Source organism: Geotrypetes seraphini, chromosome 12 (genome assembly GCF_902459505.1).
Source record: "Geotrypetes seraphini chromosome 12, aGeoSer1.1, whole genome shotgun sequence".
NCBI lineage: Eukaryota > Metazoa > Chordata > Amphibia > Gymnophiona > Dermophiidae > Geotrypetes > Geotrypetes seraphini.
In genome coordinates, this window is record NC_047095.1 from 80,319,398 (window position 1) to 80,344,867 (window position 25,470).

At 44.4% G+C, this 25,470-nt stretch overlaps 1 protein-coding gene across 1 annotated transcript in view; it reads left to right on the forward strand.

Moving 5' to 3' along the window:
* CACNA1E (calcium voltage-gated channel subunit alpha1 E) overlaps positions 1 to 25,470 on the forward strand; it is a 791,083-nt gene that overhangs the window by 265,597 nt on the left and 500,016 nt on the right. The window lies entirely within an intron of this gene.

Here is a 25,470-nt window from a genome sequence, read left to right on the forward strand (position 1 = left end):
CTGCTGGATGTTCTTAGGCTCATACCTTTCCTGCTCTAACTCACTGTCTGAGGGGTAGTCAGCCATTTCCATATCCTTACTTTTAACCTGGTCAGTTCTCTGCTTTTATCCATTACAGGGACAAAGCTGGCTACGGGTTTGTTACAGTGTGTGGGTTACATCAGTACTATTATCAATTGCTAGAGACAGGCAGGTTACCTGGAGTCCAGCAGACCTTGCCTGTTCCTCTCACTATTGAAAATCTGAAAGTGAAACAGCACCCCCTCCTCCACCAGTAGGATTATATAGGGATTCCCACTCAGCTTAGAGCTACTATTTTGAGGCCCTCAGTATTATAAAGAACAATTCTTTATGGAAAACTTGTGCCTTAAGTGTCCGGCGATCATGTCCAGCGGTCGCCCGCCTCACTGCTGTAACCTCACACAAGCGCTTTCCTGCCTCTGTACGCGATTCTCCTCTCCATACCACCTCACAATCATGTACAGAGGCAGGAAAGCACTTGCATGAGATTACAGCAATGAGGCAGGCAACATTCCAGAACGTAAGGTAACCATTGGAGGCAGTGCAGCTTGTGCGTGTGTCCTGTGCTGGAGGAGGTGAGAGCTGAATGTGGTTGCGGACACAACCACCAAACACTTAAGGCACAGGTTTTCCATAAAGAATCATTTTTTATAATATCGAGGGCCTCAAAATAGTTGGTCCAAAATCTTGTCTCTTGCACTTGATACTTACCATATTTTTCGCGCCATAAGATGCACCTGACCATAAGATGCACCCTAGATTTAGAGGAGGAAAGCAAGAAAAAAAACTATTCTAAACCAAATTCTCCCTGCCAGGCTCTGTACCCTGTCCCCCCTTCTGGTGTTCTAGTGGTAGGCAAGACAGGGCACAGGACAGGCCTAATAACAGGCAGGCAGGCAGGCCTAGTGACAGGTAGGGCCCCCTACCCTGAGGCAAGCAGGCAGGCAGCCCCCCAATGTGCACAATCTTTCTTCTCTTCTTCACTATCCATGTGTACCATTTCCTTCCCTTTCATTAAGTATCACATCTCTGTGTCTTTATTCCTTTCCTTTCTAGCATAATTCCATGCCCCTGTCCCTATGCTCCCTCCTCCTTCAGCATTTCTTTGTTCTGTCTCTTTCTGAAAGGAAAAATTCACACTCCCAGTGAGAGTTTTCCTTGCGAATGTTCTTAAGACCCCCTGATGCTAACTCGTCTAGGTGGCTTCTATCAGAGATACACAAAGACTGATATCAGGAGCATGAATCAGACACACCAACACAAAGTAGGTATCCAAAACATACTGAAGTTTATTACGTTCTTTCTTGGCTTATATACATTGTCTGGGGTGTAGCTATTTAGCAGAGGCTCATGCATACGTGCAAACTGGCATTTCTCAAAGCAGGATGTAGCTGTCTTTGTGGTGAGCCAGTCCTCGGAAAAGACACATTAATCACAGAACAAAGATAAGACCATACAATACTGTGGGGGTGAGGTAAAGGGAAGAATAATGTATAACTTGTTTCTTCAGTCGTCCCTGTAAGTTCATGAAAAAGGATGTATGGCAGTTTGTGGTGAGCCAGTTCTCAGAAATCTGCACGTAGCACACAAAGCAACATTTCTCAATAAGCATATGTATAGACTTAACCCTTCAATCCCCTCTTAAGAATCTTATTCTTATATAATATGATTCTTACATTTATTTTTGCGCTGTTTATAAGACAGGAGGTAAGCGGTATAATCATCAGATGAGGAGGGGTGGGGTGTGTACATGGCTCCTTGTATGTCGAATGGCTTGAAACAATATCTACGAGCTAAAGGAACTGCACACCCACAGAAAAGAAAGAGGAGTACAAGTACGATACATATGATAATGGCTAGTTGGACCAGGCCCTGTTTCCAACCTCCCAACCATCCGAAGTATTGGTCCCATGGATTTGAGATACCGGAATTACGCTTCAATTCTTCAGAGAGGTCAGTAAGTTTACGGATGGCGAGGGTAGTTTTACCGTTAGGTCCAGTATTATCAGGGATGAAGGTACAACATGTGTCTGTCTTAGGAATGACGGAGCAAACACCACCCTTTTCGGCTAGGAGCATGTCTAGTGCCATTCTATTCTGGAAGGTCATGGTGGAGTCAGCTTGTAATTGTTCTGCTAAGCCCTGTAGGGCATCCCTAGTATAGTTAACAAACCGTTGCTGATTGTAGTAGATGTAGTTAATCCAATCAACATTTTTACTGACCGTAATTATGGGAATGAGGGCCTCAAATCCTGCCGCCACTTGATCTCGTGCTTTAAACTCGTTGGGGACCCCTCTTGGTACACCGATGGCGTCTAGGTATACGTGGGGGTCAAAATTTCCCTTAAGTTCCCTTCTTCGTCGCAATGCTGGGGTTTTTTTAGGCGCGTGGGCAGGATCCGTAGATTCTGATATGTCCGGGGATATATGGACCCCCATTATGGCCTTGGCTAGGGCACATTCCCCCTTCCAGGATGTGGGCAATTTAGAGCGAATTCGCATATCCCCGCATATCCAATAAATATCACCCAGTGATTGGGTCATATTTTGAAGGACATCACTGGTGAGGTTACTGTAAATGTGACAGTATGTGGGACCCAGAATACCAAGGTCCTTACCTGTAGTGGAACCATTGTAGCAAGTATAATTCCCAGGATAGAACTGAAGATTCTCGCTAGGTCTAGGGGTTTTGATGATAAGTGGATATGTATCCGTCCAATACGCACAAATAGTATTATTATAGGAGGTATTGGTGTATAGGGCAAAAAGACAGAGGGCAATGTCGTCAGGGAGGGTTAGGGGAACGGTCCCTAGATGGGGTTTGGCCGCCCCGCAAACATAACAGTTTGATTTGTTATGAGACACAGCCGTATATCTCATCCATTCCAACCACAAATTAATCCCAGAGTACCCAGTCTCAGCTGCATAGGTATCTTTAAATGTGGGATCTGCCATGGCCACCATCCCGTTGATAGTCTGAATGTGCGGTTGGAGGGGATTCACATCGGGAGTGGTTGGTTTTAGTGTAGCCCATTCGCTAGATTTAAACATATCCTTAATATGAAATTTTCCACGGGCTCCCACGGCATCCCCCCCAAGATACAGCCCTAGTGCGTTGGAAAAACATCCTAGTATATATAAGCCCCCATCAGAAGCACTGGGGTTTTCTATATTTAATACGAGTTTCATATTATGTCCTGTTCTCCCATTGGGTTGGCATGTGCCTGGTGCCGTTAGGGTCATCCGGGAAATGAGTGTTCTACCATTCTTATCCCTTTTATCTAAAGCACTCTGAGGTTTATATTCCCAATCAACTCCCGTGTTCCACCCTACAGCTCCCCATGATGCACAATCCTGTCCCCAGTAATCATCGGTCACACACACATATATGGGGCTACGGTACATGGTACATTGCAAATGAGTAGCGAGACAAGAGACTATGTCACAATAATCAAAAGTGAAAGTAGCCACATGCGTGTTGGATGAGTTAAACCACAGAGTGGTGACATGGCTATTGTCCTGTGTAATGGATACTTCTGCCCTTATATGTACAATAGTCACAATGAGAAGGTATGCCAGAAAAGTGGTCTTAATATGGCATGGGCTGATGCAGGAACGCAACGTCAGAGATGTCATCTTCTTCTGATCGTTGGAGGTCAGTGCTGTCTGCACCCGTTAGTACCTCTGTTGTTCGTTCCGGAATGGGCGGGACTCTCTTTATCCTGCTGGCATGTATCCACGCGGGGGAATCGTCTGTCAGCACGGCTGTCCTGGTAACTGCAATCACCGTAGTAGGGGGACCATAGGCAAGGTCCTGAGGTTTCTTAGTCTTTCCCAGTTGTCGGATCACCACCAGGTCTCCCGTCTGGAAGGGGTGTGTAGGTTCCTGTGGGGGAGAAAGAGACTTGAGAGCAATTTTGTCTGAATTGTCACCCATAATTTTCAGTAGGTCCCTGACATATCTTTCTCTAATTGAATCAAGGTCACCTTCCTGTACTATCATGGGCTGATTTGTCCAAGGAGTGGGAAAAGGTCTACCCATCAATATCTCAAAGGGTGATAATTTCAAATGTTTGTGGGGTGTCATTCTGATCTCGGCAAGTATAAAAGGCAATACTTCCTTCCATCTTTCAAACGTACCTGCAGTGGCTTTCCTTAATTTATCTTTGATAGTTCTGTTCATTCTTTCTACTACCCCCGAGGATTGTGGGTGATAAGGTATGTGAAATTTCCACTGTATTTGCAGCATTTTTGCAATTTCCTTACAGAGTTTTGAGGTGAAGGCCGGGCCCTGGTCAGATTCAATAACTAAAGGGCATCCCCACCTTGGAATGACATCTTTTGTGATAATTCTTGCAGTGGTCTTAGCGTCCTCAGATTTGGTGGGGAAAACTTCGGGCCATCGTGAAAACATATCTACAATGACCAGTGCATACTCTTGTTTACCTTGTCCTTTGGGAATATGAGTGTAGTCAATTTGCAGGTGGGTAAACGGGGTAGTTGGGTATTGGAGATGTTGGTGAGGGGCCTTGTGTAGGTCGGTGGGGTTTGCCCTTAGACAGATCAAACACCTGGAGATGTACTCTCGAACCAACATTTTCAAGTTAGTAATGTAGAAGTGTTTTGAAATGTCGTCTGTGGTATGTTTGATGCTGCTATGACCTATACCGTGAAATTGTTCAATAATAATCGGGGAGCTGTTCTGTGGTATACATGGTTTCCCCTCTTTGCAGATTAATCCAGTAGATGGATTCTTCTGCATTACAGGGTAGATCCAGTCCTGCAATTCCTCCGAGGAGGCATGGGCCTGAAGTTCGACGAGCATGTGGGTATTTGGGCATGAGGGAGGTATAACAGGAAACAGTGTAGTGGGAGAAGGGAGGGATGAGCGAGCAGTGTCCTTGGCAACGGTGTCAGCGAGGGCGTTGCCTCTGGAAATATCATCAGTCTTATTGGAATGGGCCCTACAATGTAGTATAGCTAACTCGGAGGGCAAAAGAACAGCGGACATGAGGTCATGTATAAGGGTGGAATGGGAGATGGATTTACCATCGGCGGTAACGAATCCCCTTCTTTGCCAAATGCGTCCATGATCCCAAACTACCCCATAAGCGTACTTGCTATCAGTGTAAATGTTGACAGCTTGTCCACAAAAAAGTTGGCAGGCCCGAGTTAGGGCAACCAGTTCCGCTGCTTGAGCTGACTGCACTGGCAAAGACTGTGACTCAAGGACAATATCAGGCAGCTGGACAATGGAATAAGCAGCGAGAAAGGTGTGGTCGTTAGGCCGAAAACAGGAACCGTCGACAAAAACCGAGGGTGCCTGTGGGAGAGGTGTGGAGCTCAAATCAGGGCGAGGCGAGGTGTCATACTGAAGAGTGTCTAAACAGTCGTGGGGCGGTGAAACTTCATCGGAAATGGATTTGAGGCCCAGGAGGGCATTGAGAATGGGTGCAGGTCCAGTCGTACAAGAAGAGTACTTGACCTGAAGGGAGGGGTTGGACAGGAGGATGACCTCATAACCTGAGAGTCGTTGGGCCGACATGTGTTGGGTATGTAAACCCTTGAGGAGAGAAAGAACGTTATGTGTGGTATGTAAAACGGTGTCGTGTCCCAGGGTAACAACGGTTGCTAGCTCCACCATCATGGCCGCAGCAGCTAAAGAGCGCAAACAATTTGGCATTCCCTGGACAGAGATGGGCATGACCTTGGAAAAAAAGGCACAGGGGCGCAATTTGCCACCGTGGTCCTGAGCGAGAACTCCCGCCATGGTTTTACAATTTTGTCGGGCAAACATGTGAAAAGGCTTAGCATAATCAGGCAGTCCCAAGGCAGGACCTCTCATTAAAGAACATTTCAACTGATCAAATGCATTGTACATGTCAGTATTCCATCGGATAAGATCGGGTTCGTCCTGAAGGGTGGCTGACCTAAGAATGTTGTCATAATAGGAGCAATCGGGTATCCATTGGCGACAATAATTGACCATACCTAAGAAAGATAGCATGTCCTTCTTGGTAAGCGGGATGACCAGGCCCGCAATGGATTTAACCCGTGAGGGGCTCAATCGCCTCTCGCCACAGGACAGGACGAAACCCAGATATTCAACACTTTCAGCACACCATTGTAACTTCTGTAGCGACACCTTGTGTCCACATTCATGTAACCATTGTAACAGTGATAAACCATCCACTTCCCCCTCCTCCTTTGACATGCTGCACAACAAAAGATCATCAACATATTGTAAAAGGACGGAACCCTGGCGGGGGTTCCAGGACTTCAGTGTAGCCTGCAGGACTATGCTGAAGACCACGGGGGAATCAACAAAGCCCTGCGGCATACGTGTCCAGGTCAGTTGCTGCCCTTCAAAAACAAAGGAAAAAAGAGGTCTCGTGTCCTGATGTACTGGAATGAAGAAAAAGGCGTTTTTCAGGTCAATCACCGAAAAACAGGACGCGGCATGAGGGATGGATGAAAGCAGTGTGTTTACATCTGGTACAAGAGGCGCTATGGGTACAATCAAATTATTAATGGCCCTCAAGTCCTGCACAAAGCGGACTTGGCCATTAGCTTTGGCAACGGGGTTAATAGGTGTACAAAACGGAGATACCGTATGTTGCAAGATGCCGTGTTGGAGAAAATCCTCAACCATGGGTTTAATCCCCTTTATCTTTTCCATAGACAGGGGGTATTGTTTCTGGTAAACGGGGGATGCCCCCTCTTTGAGGGTTGCTTTGTACGGAGTGCAATCAATGTATCCGGTGTCATAGTCCCCAGATGACCAGAGATCATGGGGTAGTTCTGAAAATTCGAGTGGAGGGGGTGAGACGGGAAAAACAGTCGCCGTCCACCTATAAGTTGGCGCGGTACAATGGTCTGGGGATACGATCTGGACGAGGTCTGAGGTTATGTCCAGGCCATGAGACTTAGTGTGGATGGAGATGCCGAGGGCGATGATTAGGTCCCGACCGAGGAGGTTGACTGGGCAATCAGGGATCAGTGAGAAACAATGATCTAACAGGACGGGACCGGTGATACCAGAGACAGGTAATGGATCGGTCTTGTAAGTTTTGGTAATAACCCCATTAATTCCCATGGAAGGAGTGGACTTTCGCTGAGGGCCACGGTATAGGTCTCCTCCTATTACGCTCGAGGTGGCTCCACTGTCTACCATAAAAGTGACTAGACGGGTTCCGACCTTGAGCAGAATAAAGGGGAGATCGAGATGGCCATCAGTAATTTGTGTGAAAGTCGGGGTGTGTCCTTCAGGGCAACATCAGCGACTATGATGGTGGTCCCATTGTACGGGGAAACGGGGTTGTGAGCGATCCTCGGGTGGAATTCGGAAACCATCAGCAGGGGCGGCATGATTATAGTCGTGATGGGTGGGGGGTTTTTGTTGACGTGGGGTTTGTTGGCGTGGGGGTGCCCTGCAATCCCTAGCCCAGTGGCCTCTTTTCCCACAGTTAAAACAGCATTCATCCCTGTCATTCCTCCGGGCTGGGGTTTGATTACGGTGTCCGGGGGTGGGTCCTTGGGATCTCCTGTAGGCCGGGGGCTTGGAGGCCTGGAAAGCAACAACAGTGGGCTTTCTGACCTCGAAGCACCCGGCTGCCTCTTTTTCAAAGAGATGTTTTTCGAACTCGATAATCGTATCGGAGGTCCAAGAGGAAATAAGTTGTTTCACTGGCAGACCGTGTTTGTCAGTCAAATTAGAGATGAAGGTGGAAATGATAAGGGAGTCCGCGTTCTGAACGCTGAGTCCAGCCTCCATTTTCCAACAATCGATAAACCGTTTCCAAAAATCGGTGACGGTTTCGGTTGGTTTTTGTTTGCACGCTACTGCAATGGGGAGAGATGATTTCGCCTTAAAAACGGCTGTCATCTCGACGGTTATTTCCGTCCACATATTGTCGAGTTCAGTGGGATTATTCATTACATATTCCCCAGCGGTAACTCGATCGCCGGAGATTTGACTAATCGTTTTAACATGGTCCCAATTCCAACTAGTATGGGTACCGATGACACCGTCTATAATCAAACGCATATCCTCTTGGGTAAAGTATCGACCCTTGCATGCCTTTTTTAGGTAGGTGACCGTACCCTGTGGGGCATTGATAGGTTTGGGGCAATGTTTGATAATCTTGTCAAGTTCGGTCAGGTCTAGCGCCTTTTTTACGACTATATCCCCTACCGTCATAAAGGGCAACTGTGGACGGAGGTCGTACCGTGAGGTCCCAGGTTTATGGACAACCGGTATACGACTGGGGGGAGTTTGGTGTATATGCTCGGGGTCAGGCTGGTGTTCCTCTTTTGGGGATACTTTTTCTGAGGATTCAGCCTTGCGGTCCGGGGGAGGATCGGGCTGGGCAGCAATGGCGGCAATCGTAATAAGGTCATCTTCATCTGAGAAAGTCCCTTGGTTAAGGGACGGATATAGAGTATTGGTCTGGGCGGCCGCCCGTGGGACATAGGGAGGAGGACGGACGGTAGTGGAGCCAGCCGTGTGTCGGACCCTCCCCACTGGAGGACCCGTTTGGGTAGGGTTGGACTTAAATTTTTGTCTTTCAAGTCTATGACATTGTTCGGCTTCCTGCTTTCTCATTTTGGACGTTAATCGTCCCCGGCTTCGCTCATACCAGTGCGGTGCAATTTCTAACCAGTGAATTCCTCCCTTTTCCATATAATCCTTGTCCCAATTGGGGTCGGGTCCATACCAGGGCCACACTTCTGTGTCTTTTAGGCATAGACCCTTAACCATGTCCATATGAAAGGGGTCATTGTCTCCCGTACGGGGAAAAGGATTAACACTGCCTATGCCCTCTGTCCATCCGGCTATATTGTCCACCCAGGGGACTACCAAATATGACCCTGTGTCACTACATCGTGCAACATAATCCATACAGGTTTCACCATCAAAGGGTTTGGGAAACTCTTTAGATTTATGGGCCCCCATAAAATAGACAATAAGTAAATATAATTAAATGAGACCACTTACCACGGTCTCCGAGAGTAAACACAAGGATTAGTGGGGCTTACCAACTCCCACTTAGTCCTAATCAGTTGAGAAAAGGACAGACGATAGAATAAAACAAAGAGGGAAATGACAGAGAAAAAAAAAGGAGAATGCAGTTCTGATAGAAGCCGGGACGAAGTCGGGGAATAAATTAGATCTTATTATTTTCCTAAAAATCTATTTCTCACGTCCCCCGGACGTGTTTTCTCATCTCTGTTCCCAGAACAGAGTGAGGTAAGTATATACTGCAGTATTCAAACGTGTCCCTGACACAAAAGTAAACCGTTTAGCATTCGCGTTAAATATAGGATCGTGGTATGGTCAGAGCCCATAAGGAAAATTCCTTACCTCAGAGGGGGTGACCCCACGATCCCGGACGAGCCCCCAAATTGAAAGGAAAAATTCACACTCCCAGTGAGAGTTTTCCTTGCGAATGTTCTTAAGACCCCCTGATGCTAACTCGTCTAGGTGGCTTCTATCAGAGATACACAAAGACTGATATCAGGAGCATGAATCAGACACACCAACACAAAGTAGGTATCCAAAACATACTGAAGTTTATTACGTTCTTTCTTGGCTTATATACATTGTCTGGGGTGTAGCTATTTAGCAGAGGCTCATGCATACGTGCAAACTGGCATTTCTCAAAGCAGGATGTAGCTGTCTTTGTGGTGAGCCAGTCCTCGGAAAAGACACATTAATCACAGAACAAAGATAAGACCATACAATACTGTGGGGGTGAGGTAAAGGGAAGAATAATGTATAACTTGTTTCTTCAGTCGTCCCTGTAAGTTCATGAAAAAGGATGTATGGCAGTTTGTGGTGAGCCAGTTCTCAGAAATCTGCACGTAGCACACAAAGCAACATTTCTCAATAAGCATATGTATAGACTTAACCCTTCACTTTCCCTCCTCATGTCAAGCTTCATTTCCTTCCTCCTGTACTCCTCATCCCCCCCCGAGGCAAGCAAGCAGGCAGGCAGGCAGGGCACCCCTCCCACCTCTGAACTCTTCCCGCACCTTATTTTCCTCCTGGAGCCCTGGTTAGACATATCCCACTTGAGGCGACTGCGAAGGGAGTCAGAGGAATGGTGGTGGTGATGGCTGAGGCCCGGATATGCTGCCCAGCGCTGCCATGGGGGAAGGGCGGGAGGAGAGCTGGAGGCCGGAACCCGCCACTGCCATAACTTCTCACTCTCTTGTCAGGGCCGCGCCACCATGCCGGGACTCTCAGTGGCTTCAGTTCCGATGGCTGCTGCTTGCGCCCGGCCTGCGGGGAAGCTGCTGCTTGTGTAGAAACGTGGCTGCCTCTTTAGCAGCAAAGCGGCATGCAAGGCTGCGAGAACGGAAGTGGCGCGGGACCAGGAAGGCAGTCTTGTGTGCCACTCTGCCATTAGAGAAGGGAAGAGGAGGCAGCTGCGTCAGCCGACCAGGCGGGCAGCCTTGTGTGACGCTCTGCCGCTAGAGAGGCAGCCGTGCCAAGCGAGGAAGAGCACCAGAATTAAAATAAGGTAACCAGGGGGATAGGGGGTAGGGGTGGGGGGTTTTGGTTTTCGCTCCATAAGACGCACCCTTATTTCCAACAATTTTTTTGGGGGGAAAAAGTGCGTCTTATGGAGCGAAAAATATAGTAAGTAGTTTTTCACTTTCTGCATGTTGCACTTCTTTCAACTGTGTATAGCTGAAATTATCAGAAGTAATTAATTGCTTCAGATAATTTCAGATTTCAGATAATCCACATTTTAGATTTGTAGGTACTTACCTCATGCAAAGTTGTCATTTCTTTAATAAGACATTAATTACTTTTTTCTGTGGCCCTCCAAGTACCTACAAATCCAAAATGTGGCCCTGCAAAGGGTTTGAGTTTGAGACCACTGGCTTAGAGGGAACAGTGATCTCATCTCTGTATGGATAGTAACTAGGGCAGTTAAATGGTTTATTTGAAATGTATTTTTTTTTGTGCGTTTTTTAGAACATAACTATTTTGTGACTGTTTCAGCCATAATGAATCCTTATCAAACTGTCTTTGACTCACTTGTAATCCTTTGGCCCAGAATGAATCTGTTAATTGTTTCTGCATTTCTCATTCTCAGGTGAGGAAGTGAATGCAATACAGAGCTTTGGCTCTGAGGTGTGAAGGAAGAATTTTGAAGGAGCACTAGGGAGCTAATTAGCAAATTCACAGCTTTGTACAAGCAAGAAAATATATATATATATTTTTTTCATATATTATTTTCAACTGAGGGGGACATGATCAGCTAACATGAAGCAGCATAAATGCTTGGAATATGTTTTTGAGCCATGCAGAGAGTGAGATTATTGTATCAAGACCTCAGTGTGTTGGTGAGGCAGGATGAGATAAGGCAGAGTGGAATAATCAAGAATGGGATAAACAAAGCTCTTTTTTAGATGGTATGCACTGGTACAGAGTGCTGTCACCTTTTTATCACCTGCCCCAAAATTCTCATGATCCTATAGTGCCTATGTGTCAGGACAGCTACAGTCCAGTTAACTGTCTTTTGGCACCACTGCTACATGAACTTTTAAAAACTTTTTGTCCTTATGAATCTATGGAATCTGTGGTTTTGGGAACCTTCGAGCTAAAGCCTTTTTAGATCTCTATTACCAGTAGAATCCAGAATACTTTTCAAGTTTGCCTGCATCAGCTTCAAAGCGATCTTCGGGATGCTACCAACTTACCTAGCTTCCCAATTCCTCACCTACTGCCCAAAAAAGACTTCCCGCAGAACAAACCTCTTTACTTACCCATCTCTGAAATCATGTCACTACAAGAAGTACCTAAACAGAATGTTTTCTTTCCAGGCAGCCTAACTGAACACATGGCTAGCAAAACCTAGACTCAAAGCCACATCGTATGCGGACTTCAGAAAATCTCTGAAAACCCGCCTCTTCAACACCACCTAAACTCTCCCCCTACCAATTATAAATCGCCTCGAAAGTCCTCCCCCTCCTTTTCCCCTCCCCCAACGTTTAATGCTGTACCTCTCTCACGCTCATCATATATATCTAGCTGTAAACAGCACTGATCCCTTGTAACTGTTCATATTGTATCATCCTATAACTTAGTATAACATCCTGTATCTGATTGTAAACATCCTGTAACTATTCTCTTGCTATCTTGTTATCTTGTTATCTTGAACCTACTGTAATCACCCCAGTACCCGCTCACTTGGTACTTCCTGTATCTTAATGTAAACATCCTGTAACTGTTCTCTTGTTGATATCTTGTACCTTATGGTAAACACCCCAGTACTCTCTACCCCATTGTAAACATACTGTAACTGTTTTCTCGTGCTAATATCTCGTACCTTACTGGTACTTCCGGTATCTTATTGTAAACATCCTGTAACTGTTCTCTTGTTATCTTGCACCTTATTGTAAACACCCCAGTACCCTGTACCTCATTGTAAACATACTGTAACTGTTTTTTCATGTTAATATCTCGTACCTTACTGTAATCACCCAGTACCTGCTCACTGTATCACCCTGTATCCTACTGTTAACACTGTACTCTCTCTAGACACGACTCCACTGTAAACCGCTTCGAACTTAGGGTATAGCGGTATATAAGAAATAAAATTATTATTATTAATACCTTTGATTTTTTTTTTTTTTTTTTGGAACGATAGTCACTTGTATGTTTGAGTTCTTTTTCCTGTCCAACATTGGTATTCTTTTCCTACTTCTTTTATTGTCAGCTGCCATGAACTTCGTTTAGAAATGGTGGGAGATCAAGTTTATTAATAAACATAGGATAGAGGCTAAAATCTATTTGTCCTCGGAGCCACTGTTTCATCCCGTTTTAAGCAGGAAAAGACTGTAGAAATAGATAGGTTTTTAATGCTGCCATAAATTTAGGGAAGGAAGGATCTATGTGCGGAGTCAGGGGCATAGAGTTCCATAGAAGGGGGACTGCACAATAAAGTGAATGCTGATGTGTAGATTTCAGGTGAGCGAGACTGACTGATGGAAGGAGAAAACAACCATCATGTAATAAATGCAGTGTTCTAGGTAGAACGTGGAATGTAATAACACAGGCTAAAAATAAAAATGGTACCAAGGTAGATGGTCTTGTTAATGTAAGAATCTTTTACTGGATATGGTATATCATTGGCAGCCAGTGGAGCTGCTTTAGTAAGGGAGCAACATGTTACTGTCTTGTGAATTTCAGAAGGAGATGGACAGTTTTGCATGCTCTGCAAATGTTTAAGAATGTAGTGAGATAAACCAGTGTAAGCCACATTGCAATAATCTAATCTAGAGGCTATTAAACCTTTTGGGGGGAGGAGTTATCCAGGGAGAGCTGTACATCCTAAAATTGCTGTAGGACTAAGAACGTTTTTTTCCCTGAAACTACAATCCGAGGTTCAAATGTAAGCTGATGATACCTGATCTGAGAGACAAATGAGATTAGGATTTTGTTTATGGAAAGAGCTGCCATTAAAAAACCCGCCTGTCTGATAACCATGCCAAAGTGGTTTTAAATGAGTTTAAGACTAGATGATTCTCACACAGCTAATCAGCAACACTATCTCAATTCTTGGGAAGTCAATATTCAGAGGACCCAAGAAATCACCTTAGTAAAAGTTTTAGTTTATTTTTCTATTTATTGGGATGTATTATCTTCCTTTTCATGGAGAGATTCACCCAAGGTGGTTTACTATACATTAAATGGTAATCAGGCAATCTTAAGTATTTTGAAGGGGGTGGGAAGCAGCAGGCCTTGAGTGTGCACATATTCTCATGAGCCCCATTCCGCATGTACTGCAACAGTTCAGCAGAAACATGGTAGAGGCAAGGGGAAGTAACCTCAGTAGCTGAAGGAAAAATGAGAGAGGTATCAGTCACTTGCAGGAGGGTTTAGGAAGGGAAAGAGAGATGCTAGTCACTTGGGGAGCTGAAGAAGGAAAACAGTCCTGGTTGGGTAATTATATTAGCAGAGCCATGCTGCCCTATGGCGCTTTCAGAAAAGAAATTAAGACATTATTATTTGATAAATTTATCTCTTAATTTGTGTTTTTATTTTTAATATAATAATTTTACTGTATTAATTAAAAAATTTTTAATGTCTTAACTAATGTATTCTTACCATTAGTATTTTGTATTTCACTGATTGTCCAGTTTTTCTTTTCTGTGGAAACGGCCTAGAATTCTTTTGATTGAGGCGGTATAGAAAAATAATGTTATGTTATAAAAAAGATCTACTGATAGGTGGGTGGGGGGGGGAGAAGAGGAGATGTTACCTATTGGGAGGGAAGAAGAGATGCTGGTCACTTGTGTGGGTAGGAGGAGGAAGAGACATGCTGGACTGTTCAGAAATGGAAAGAAAAGGGGAGATGCTGGAGTTTGGGAAAACTTGGAAAGGGAAAGAAAAGATGCTGACTAGCGGGAAACTGGAGAAGAGAGGGGGGAGATGCTAGATTGTTTGAGGGAGGAAAAGAGAGAACTAGATAGGTTTAAATCATAGGAGAGGCTGTGTGAGAGCTGGAAATCAGAAGAGTGAAAGAAGGATGAAATAGAGATGGGGACGTGATGAAAAGGGGAATCGGAGACTGGATGGGAATAAAAGAAGAGATAACTGACATGGAAGAAACCAGGGTTGGTGAGAGAACAAGGGCAAAGAAAGTAGATGAAGGCTGGGAAGAGAGTGAAGGTAGAGGATAAAAATGTGGAGTTGGTGGAAGGCAACAAGGAGCAAGAAATCAGAGCAGGAGCAAGAGATGGGGGAGAAGATGGCTAGGAAAAAGGCAAGAAAAGAAGTAGATAGAGTGCTGATAGGTCGAAATGAAAGGTAAACAGTGGGAGATTGAGGACTGGAGGATGAAATTTGAATACAAAAGAATGAAATGGAGAAAAGAGTTAAGAGCTAAAAGGGCAAGATCAATGTCAGACAGATGTAGAGGAGACATGGAAGTAGTCAGAAAAGAGGAGAAACGACGAAAGGACAGCAGTCCCTGAAAAGAGAGTATAAGGTAGAAAAATGCAGAAAAAGAAGTGGGAGACTGAGACCAACATCACTTGAAAATTCAAATCCCTGGGTGAAGGTAGAAAATGCATTTAATTTTAATTTTTTAGGTTGGCTTTGGGAGATGCATATCTTTGATGTCTTTGTATTTTACTCAGTATGAAAGCAAATGTAATTCTATTTCTCTTTCACCTATTGAGGTTCCAGTTGAGTTGTTATCTGTTGCTGCTCATTTTGTGAGTGTTGGGGCCATTATGGTCTCCTTTTACAAAGCCGCGCTAGGGCCTTAACGCGCAGAATAGCGCGCTCTAAATTGCCCAGCGCGCTAGCTGCTACCGCCTCTTTTTGAGCAGGCGGTAGATTTTCGGCTAGCGTGCGCTAATCCGGTGCGTACGCTAAAACCGCTAGCACGGCTTTGTAAATGGCCCCCTGTTTTAATCAGCTTTGGGAATGTGAATATGCCGGTTTCTGATACCATTAGTGTTTTCAGTGAGATAGCAGAAGAAACACTTGCATTGCTCAGTTAAGTTTTTTTTTTACCTTGCATATTTATTTATAATTTGTGGTCATTTTATTTTGCATCTGGTGAAGTCCTATCCATGTTATGATGTGAGGCATTCTGCAGACATATAGCTATTGTATAGAAATTTTTGTTCTGCTTTCCAAATAAGGTGTGCTGATGTGTTCTGGAGACCGGATGAGATTTGCACCGATGGATTTTAACATGCTCCCTGCCATGGCTGGTGTCAGTTGGCATGGCTACTATGGAGTAGTGCTGCCTGATTCAGGGAAAACCTTTACGATTTGATTCAATTTGGCCTATTGAATTTTCTATTTTATTCCTTTTCCCATCCAATAGGGTGTCTTTGTTTTTTGAAACATCCGGGTGGGTTTATATGGTAGACTCTTCACCCATCCCAGTCCCTTTTGCTCTCTCCAGCCCCATACCGACACTGTAGTATAAACAAAATAAACAAAAAAAGACTTTTCCTCTTTATGTTAGGTCCTAGCTCACACTTGCTGTCTAATACCAGCTCTGGCAGGATACACATTTCAAATTCGACCTAGTGTAATCACAAAATAGAAAATAAAATTATTTTTTTTACCTTTTGTTGTCTGGTCATTTTATTATTCAAATCATGTTGGTCCCAGGCTCTGGTTTCTGATTGTCTTCTGTTAACTCGCTCGCCAGGGTCTCCTGCCCATTTGATATTTTCTTCTTTCTCCATGCTCACCATACATCTTCCATTTCTGTACCTTCCCTTCCACTGCCATATCCAACATTTCTGTTTTTTTCCCACTGTCTACCATCTCTCTTTCCCCCTCTCTTTCTTCCCCCCCCCCAATTCTCTCTCTCTCCCTGGGTCAAACCACTCTATTTAGGGAAGGAAGGATCTCTCCCTTTCTTCCCTCCATTATCATGTGCACCATTTATTTCTCCCCATGCACCATTTCTCCTTGCTGTCTACCCTGTGTCCAACATTTCTCCCTCTCTCTTCTCCATGCATGTCTCCCTCCCCTCCACCATATGCAGGATATCTTCCTATCACCCCTTTCTACCTCTGTAGCATCTCTCCCTTCATCTCCTCCAATTTTTTCTCTCTCCCTCCATGTGCAGCAGCTTTCCATCCCTCCTATTCCCCTGTGCAATACCTCCCAACTGACCCCATACCCCCCTTCGGGACTCCTAAAGTAGCAGCAGCGATGGTGATGACCGGCTTGACAGAAGCAGCTCAGTGAACAGCTTCTCGTGGTCTGCCCACCAGGGCTTCCCTCTACCGCGTCATCAGTGATTTCATCAGTGACATGGCAGAGGGAAGGCCCCAGTGGGGCAGGCTATGAGAAGCCTGGTCACTGCGCCGCTTCTGCCAAGCCAGTCACTGCCACCGCTGCTGCTACTTTAGGACGCCCGGAGGTATGTCAGGAGTCAGGACTCATTGAATTTGTGAATCTGATTTTTTTTTTTTTTTTTTTTTGAAAGTGAATCGATTCGAATCGGGCAGCACTACTATGGAGATGATGCCACTTTCATACTGTCTCTGACAGTTGGCCTTATATAAGAATGGTTACCTTTTTACCTAGAAGGACCAAGTGACGTTCTGCTTAAATAGTGAAGGGAGTCCAGGATGGAATGAACAATAGCATGCTTGACTAATGAAATATTGTGCAATCGAATGCACCTATTGATGGGAAGGTAATAGTGCTATTGGAGTCAAGTTCACTCTCTGTTCTATTTCTTTTAGTTTTATTGTTCCCCTCTCACAAATTCATCTTTAGATGACTGTACTACAAGGTCCCATTTCCATAATGAAGAATATTTTTCCTCTCTCAGTATCCTAGGCAACTGAACTCTACTTTATTGAAGAAGCAGCTATATACTGTGTTATGTCACAATGGGGGAGAGGGGGGAACAGAATGAGAGTGAATGAAGATTGCTAATTGTACAGCATACACAGAGACACAGTAGCATGCAGAACTGGCCTGTAATTAAAGGAATTAGTGCAACAATGACCCAATTTTTCTGGTTTCAGAATGACTGCATGTATCCCAGCAATTTCTGACTCTGTCCTCCACCCATTAGCCTCCCTTCTCCATCCCATTTATGTATTGCTGCATACTTCCACACTTTCTCAAACTCACTCGACCAAACCCTTTCACTTTCTGGGGCTGGATTTGCCCAAATTCTTTTTGACTGCTGAACAGTAAGGGCCAAATTCTATAAATGGTGCCAACTGCTGCCTAACCAGCCAATCAGGACTTACATTTTCTAAAAAAAATCTCCTGAGGCAGGTCACCAACATTGGAGGTGCCTCCGGGAGCCTAGGAAGGTGCAAGCCTGCCTAAGCTCACCTAAGGCTAGGCGTGGGCGTGGCTTGGCCTGGAAGTAGCCTTAGGCGCCCCTAGGCCCGCAAAAGACGTGTACAATATATGCCAGCAAAACGTTGGCCTACATTGTAAGCAGATATGGCTGCTGAGCTTTTTGTGGCAATGGATCTCTGTCGCGATAAGTTTAACGGCCACAGCCACCCATGCCCCCCCAGTACATTGCTGGCAAGAGGGATGCCCAGTGCCTCCTGCCAGACCCTCCCCCCCATACATTGCCAGCAAGAAGGATGCACCGGGATTGGCCCAGGAACTTAAGGCCTCTCCCATAGGAGGAACCTGGGCCTTAGGAACCTGGGCCAACCAGAATCTTAGGCCCAATTCGCAGTGCATTCTGGGATGGATTGAGAGTGGCCTAAAATTCCAATTTGTCAGATCCCTTAGGCTACAGCCAAGAGGCAGGAAGGATGCCTCTGGTCAGCCAACGATCTAAGATAGGGGGATCCGGGGGGGGGGGGGCTGGGGCAGTGGATGGGGGCTGGGGGCCAAGTGGTGGGAATGCTTGCTATGTTCGGTAGGGATGGGAGGGTTCAAAAAAGGGGGACTGGGCATCTCTCCTGCCGTGCGATGTTTCAGGAGGGACGGGGGTAGGGGGTTCCGGCAGGAGGAATTGGGAATCTCTCCTTCCAGTAGTCTTCACAGGGGGTGGGGACGGGTTGTTGCTAAACTTATCACAGATCCCTTGCTGCGATAAGCTCAGAGGCATCCCGATTCTCTAACTGGCGCCTGTGACATGGATGTCTGTAAGAGAATCGGGTTCTTAGGTGGGCTTAGGTGCAATTTTCTATAGGACATCCTTGTGCGATTCTCAAAAGCCGCTTAGACGGCTTCTGAGACTGGGCATCCTATACAGAATCCGGGCCTAAATAGAACTTGTGGTCTAACTAGCAGCTAGTTATAAAAGCCCATATATGGAATGTTTCTGGTACAAGAAAACCACATTTGTCATGAAAAACATTTTGAAGCTTGAAGGGGGACAATGTATTAGTATCTTCCTTTCCACCCAGAGGTATGCCTTCAAACACAAAGGGGCTGATATTTGGGACTGCAGGAGTTGGCCAGGCTGTTTCCGGTGACTGGCACTGAAAATCCGGTTTATTTGGCTGTTATAAACTTTGCTGGCTAAGTCGATATTAAACACTTGCTGGGTAAGTTTATAGTGGCCTAAGATAAACCAACTATTTATGCGGCCTGATTTGGCTGCTAAACATAGACAGCTAACACTTTAAATTTTGCAAAACAGCTGGCTATCTCCTAGCCGCTAAGGCCCTGATTCTCTAAATGGTGCCTAGCCACTAGGCGCAGTTGCCCATCAACTGTTGAGGCGCCGCGTGTAGAATCGCACTTGACAGCGCCTAACTTGAACATAAGAAGTTGCCTCCGCTGAGGCAGACCAGAGGTCCATCTCGCGGCGGCCCATCAGGCCCACTGCCTGAACAGTGGTCTCTGACTAATTTTACCATTTACCTCTAATCCTATCCCTATAACCTTACCTCTACTCTTATACTCCTCAATCCCTTGGTCCTCCAGGTACCTGTCCAGACCTTCTTTGAAGCCCTGTAGCGTGCTTCTGCTTATCACATCCTCCGGTAGCGCGTTCCATGTATCCACCCTCTGGGTAAAAAAGAACTTCCTGGCATTTGTTCTAAACCTTTCCCCTCTCAATTTCTCTGAGTGCCTCCTTGTACTTGTGGTTCCCCATAGTTTGAAAAATCTGTCCCTGTCCACTTTTTCTATGCCCTTCATGATCTTGAAGGTTTCTATCATGTCTCCTCTAAGTCGTCGCTTATCCAGCGAGAAAAGCCCCAGCTTTTTCAGTCTGTCAGTATATGAGAGGTCCCCCATACTCTTTATTAGCTTAGTTGCTCTTCTCTGGACTCTCTCAAGTACCGCCATGTCCTTCTTGAGGTATGGCGACCAGTACTGGACACAGTACTCCAAGTGCGGGCGCACCATTGCACGATACATCGGTAGGCATCTTAATGTTAGGTGCCGCTATATTATGTTAGGGTTGTCCTGGCCTCATTTACAAGCACCTAAGGTGGACGTCTAGCGCAGTGTGTTGCAAGCTTTTTAAGATGCGGCCCATTAATCTCAACCCAGGATTTGTATGTTATTTGATAACTATGTATGTATATTATGAATTTTTTTTTTTTAACTTTATTTAGTTTTTAATGCCCACAAAAAGTGCAATACAATTTACATACAAATAATAATCAAATCAGCACTTATAAAAAAATCAGAATCTATACAAAAGATAAAAATTCCCTCCCCCATCCATCAATACCATCAAGAATATACCGCCCTCCCGCTCCAACCCCCTCTGCCTCTGGATGTGTGGGTGCAATACAATGGAAAATAAAGATAAAGGGCAACTATAACAAATCTACAAAAGACGTCAATGGACCCCAAACTATTCTGAAATATAATAAATAAAAGTATGTATATTAGAAACGTAATAAATAAATAATCTCAAGGATGCGGCTGGAGGGCACCTGGAAATGCACAGATGTCGACGTGATGTCATGCACATGCGAGATGTCATCACATCAATGGCCGTGCATGCGTGGATATCTTCCAGTCGCAGCTCGGAGTCTCTTTTTTTTTTTTTTTTTTTTACCACCGGTGGGGTGTGTGTGCTGCAGAAGGAGAGGTGAGGCAAAGGAGCAGTGATGCTGGCAAGGAGGAAAGGCACAGGCATCGGCTGACTGACTTGCCACGAGAGCGCACGTCCTGTAAGCAGTTAGCCAGTGCCTGTGCCCTCTCCTCCTCGCCGGCATCTCAGGGAACACAGTTTGCGATACACTGGTCTAGCGGCATCTTAAGGCAATCTATACCCAAACGCTACCCATAACCCTGCCCACATTTCAGGTAGGCACCTCAGTGTAGATGCCTGCCCAAAAAAGAATTTTTTAATCTTTTTTTTTTTTTTTTCCAAAATTCATTTTAAATGGCGCTGTTCAATTAACAGCGTTGATTAAACCAATTAAAAAATTAAGTTAGGCACCTACATTGGCGGATGCCTTCGATCTATCAGTAGGCACTGTTAATAGAATCGGGGCCTAAGTGCTAAAATTCAGCAGCCACCATGTGTTGAAAATTAGGGCTTAACTGGCTAAGTGCTATTTAATTGGTCAGGAGCTGTTCCTGGCTGGTTAAATAGCACTGAATAGCAGACGGAAAGTCACCCAAAGGTATACACTCACCTTTTAACCACCTCTGACCGCCCTTAGACCTAAGTGTGCTTTCTCATGCTGTTATCAACCTTTTTAGAGGGCTTCTACAGCCACACAACTCTTCTATTACTTTCTTCCACTGGAGTGATTTTGATGCTTTTAACACACTGCTGTATTATGAGTGAGAGAGAGAGAAAAGCCATTACGAACAAGCCCTTTTATTTGACTCTAATAGATAACAACTTCCTCCTGTTTGTAAACACAGACTAGATTTTCCCATGGGAAAGCCACTTTCAAAGGGTCAGTGTTGCATCTCTGCAGATCACGGCCTCAGTCTTTTGAAAACCACCCTGACCTATAACACTGCTGCCATTAGCCTCTACCACATTCACAATCTCGCTACCATTCTAAGTTTCTCTTTCCTTTTGATGACAGTTCCATATTGTTTCTCACTTATTTTGTTAGACGCTAATACATTCTTGCTTCCAGGTCAAATGTTCTACATACAGAAAACCCATTAGTTGTCATTAGGTGGATAGAAAACAGAAGAAACAGCTAAAAAAACAAACAAACCACATACAATACCCATCATTTAACAAAATGGCAGGAGAGGCAAAGAGAAGGCAGGTAGGTGAAGGGCACAATTCCAAAAGGGAGGCTTTTTATCCAGTCCTGGATGTTAACTTGCAGTGCAGTATTTGCGCTCCCTGATTTTGCCCATTGATGCCTTTGCTTTGTATTCTTTAATATATCAAGATACTGCGTCAGAAAGTCAGGACTATCGTAAAATCTTCCCTCCGGAACTAAGTAACTTGGCAACTCTGAGCCCAGGCAGGAAATAGTTACCGTAACTAAACTATGAAGGATAAGAGAAAAAAAACACATATCGTTAATTAGAATATGAACACTGTACCCAATGACAGCTGACAGTACATGAAGAAGAAAAAAAGAAAGCTTTTAACAATAAAAGCAGCACGAACACATCATTATATGACTGAATAACGGCCTTTTCTTCCTACATCAATACATGGCAAACATACTATACCTGACTGCCACCTACTGCTTTATACATGACTAAAGGATGGCACAATGATGGACAGTCAATACGAGCACCAATGACTCATCTCATTTATTAAAATGTGTCTAATTGCCTATTGTTAGGCATCTAGGTTATACATACATAAAACAATATAAAACACAGACTGTAATGTAATGTAATGTAATTGTAATGTAATGTAATGTAATGTAATGTAATTTATTTCTTATATACCGCTACATCCGTTAGGTTCTAAGCGATTTACAGAAAATATACATTAAGATTAGAAATAAGAAAGGTACTTGAAAAATTCCCTTACTGTCCCGAAGGCTCACAATCTAACTAAAGTACCTGGAGGGTAATAGAGAAGTGAAAAGTAGAGTTAGAGGAAAAATAAAAATAAAAATAAAATAAACATTTTAGTAAGACAGCATTGATCTAAATACTTTGGAAGGTAGAAGAGAGGAGAGAAAGGAATAGAATAGAATAGACTCAACACTAAAGTGAAATAAATTAGAAACAAAGTCCTAACACAAAATATTCACACTCTCCATTTCTTTGTCTGCTTCTGTCTAGTTTTCTGTCTTGGCTCTTTTTCCCTCCTAACATGTATTGATTGTAATAAAGAAAGCCATGATAGTTCCTGTCTTTTGAACATAGCATGAGTCATGCTGAGTCAAACCAAGGTCCATTAAGCCTAGCATCCTGCCCCTGACAGAGGCCAGTCCATATCACCAGCACTTGCCAAATCCCCCAAAGTGCATCTGTATCCTTTAGCTCCTTCCCAAGAATGAACAGTAGCACATGGAATGTATGGTGGCCATACAACAGGGACATTTTAGGAAGTTTATAGATATTTGGGAGCCATTGACATAATTCTGTAAGGAGTGATTGTTGATTTTCCCCTTTTGATAATACACGTCCAGGGTGGGTGGGTGGGAAGATTTTTTTTAATTTTGATTGAATTTAAGTGCTGTTAAAGTGTAAATGATTGTATAATATGTTGCACTTATTTTTGGCTTTAAAATGAATAAAGATTAATAAAAAAAATAAATAAATAGAATGAACAGTAGCTCTCCCAATATCTGGCTAACAATTTTTTTAAATGGACTTTTCCTCCAGGAACATTTCCAGTCCTTTTTGAATCCTGCCATGTCGGTCACCTTGACCACATCCTCTAGCAACAGATTCCATAGCTTAATTATTCACTGTGTGGAAAAAAAAAAATCATGCATAGTTTGTTTTCAATCTGCTGGTCATTAGTTTAATGGCGTGCGCTCTTCTTTTTGTGGTGTTTGATAGTTTAAACAGCTGTTCCCTACTTAAATCATTCCACCCCACCCAAAATTTATAAATGTCTGCCATATCCCTTCTGACATGTGTTCTTCAGACTGAAAAGCCCTAAGCTGTTAAATCCCTTTTCATAAGGGAGGTGTTCCATGCCCTTTTATCCTTTTTGTCACCCTTCTCTAAACCTTCATTAGCTGTCCTATTTCCTTCTTGAGATGGGCTGACCAGAACTGCACACAGTATTCAAGACGTGGATGTGTGAAAGGTCCATACAGGGTATAAATGATATTCTCAATTTTGTTCTCTGTCCTGTTTCAGATAATCCCTAATATTCTATTTTATTTTTTTTTTTTTCTCTTAGCAGTTGCAGCACACTGGGCTGAAAATTTCAATAATGACTATCTTTTCTCAGGCAGTGACTTCAAACTCAGAACTCAGCATTTTGTATCTGTAGTTGGGATTATTTTTCCTCAAATGCATCACTGCACTTGTCTATGTTAAATTTCATCTGCCGGTCTCATAGTCTGACAGGATCTTTCTGCAAATCTGTACAGTCCTAAAACTTTCTGATGACTTTGAACAATGGCGTAGCAAGAGAGGGTGGCGCCCAGCATCGGTTGGCCATGCGCCCTTCCACTGTTCACTGCCACTTGAGTGCACCCCCCACTGCCCTCCCCATATACCTCTTGAAAAGTTCACCAACACAATCAGCATCTTCCACCTGCTGCTCGCACTGGTCTCAACTCCCTATTGACAAAATATCCTGGTCCCATGATCAGGAAGTAATGTCAAAAAAGAGCCAAAGCTGGTGTGAGCAGCAAGTGGAATATGCTGCTTGCGCTGGCGAACATTTCAAGAGGTACGCAGGTAGAGGACAGAAAGGAGGAGAGGCACTGGTGCCCCCTGCGAAGACGGTGCCTGGGGTGGGCCACCCCTCCCCCTCTCTACGCTACTGACTTTGAATAATTTTGGGCATGATTTTAGAAACGCATCTATGTGTAACTGGTAATATTTATATGTTTGTATCACATTCACGTGTAAATACTAATTTTAGAAATCTGCTATTTATGCATGGAGATCCACATTATGCAGAAATTTCATGGTGACAACATGGATGTAGTTTGAGCATGGGCATGTCTTGGATGGGCCTAAAACCTACAGAGGTGATATTCAGCCTATAATGGTCAATGGTGTTAAAGCTGCAGATAAACCCTCCCTTCTGTGGATCTTGCTCCCCCCCCCCTTCACCCAGCTGTTTACCTACATGCCAGTACTAAAGGCTGCCTCTCTGGCTGGTGGGGCCTTTCCACTGCCGCATCCCACCACTCTGATGCAACTTCCATTCTCAAAACAGCAAGATGTCATTTTTTTGTTGTTGTTTTTTTTAATGTTCTATCAAGATGTTTTAGTCCTTAGTATGTCTACCTTTTTTTTTTACCATTCTCTAATATAAAGACGTCCACATGGAAAATGCACAAAAGTCAACTTTTCGGACGTCCTAGCAGCCAGCATTCTTAGCAAACTGGCAACACAGACATCTGAGCAGAGCAGAGGGGCACTGAAGTGAATCGATGAATTGGACAGCACATTCAATTTATGTCATATTTAAAAGTCCCAGGAACACATATTACTATAACCTACAAATATTGTAGGGTGAGCCCTCCAAAACCCGCTCATAACTTACTGTACCCGCCTTTACACCATGATAGGCCTTATGCCTACAGGCGTCATCTTTAGGTAAGTACAGTAGGTTTTGAGAGGGTTATAGTGATGTGTACCTGGGGACTTTTTAAAATGTGGCATTCACTGCAGTACCCCTTGAGAGTGCTCCTCTGCTCTTCTCTGCTAGGTAATGCTGCCCGATTCACTTCAGTGAATTGATTTGTTTGCTGGAAAAATTGGACTCACCGATTCATTGAGTCCTAAAAAATACCTCCGTGCCTCCAAAAGCAGCAGCAGCAACGACAATATCAATTGCAGAGGCAACGCTCCCTGATGACGCTGCAGAGGGAAGCCCTGGTGGGCAGGCCGTGAGCAGCCCGTTCACTGCTGCTACTGCTTTG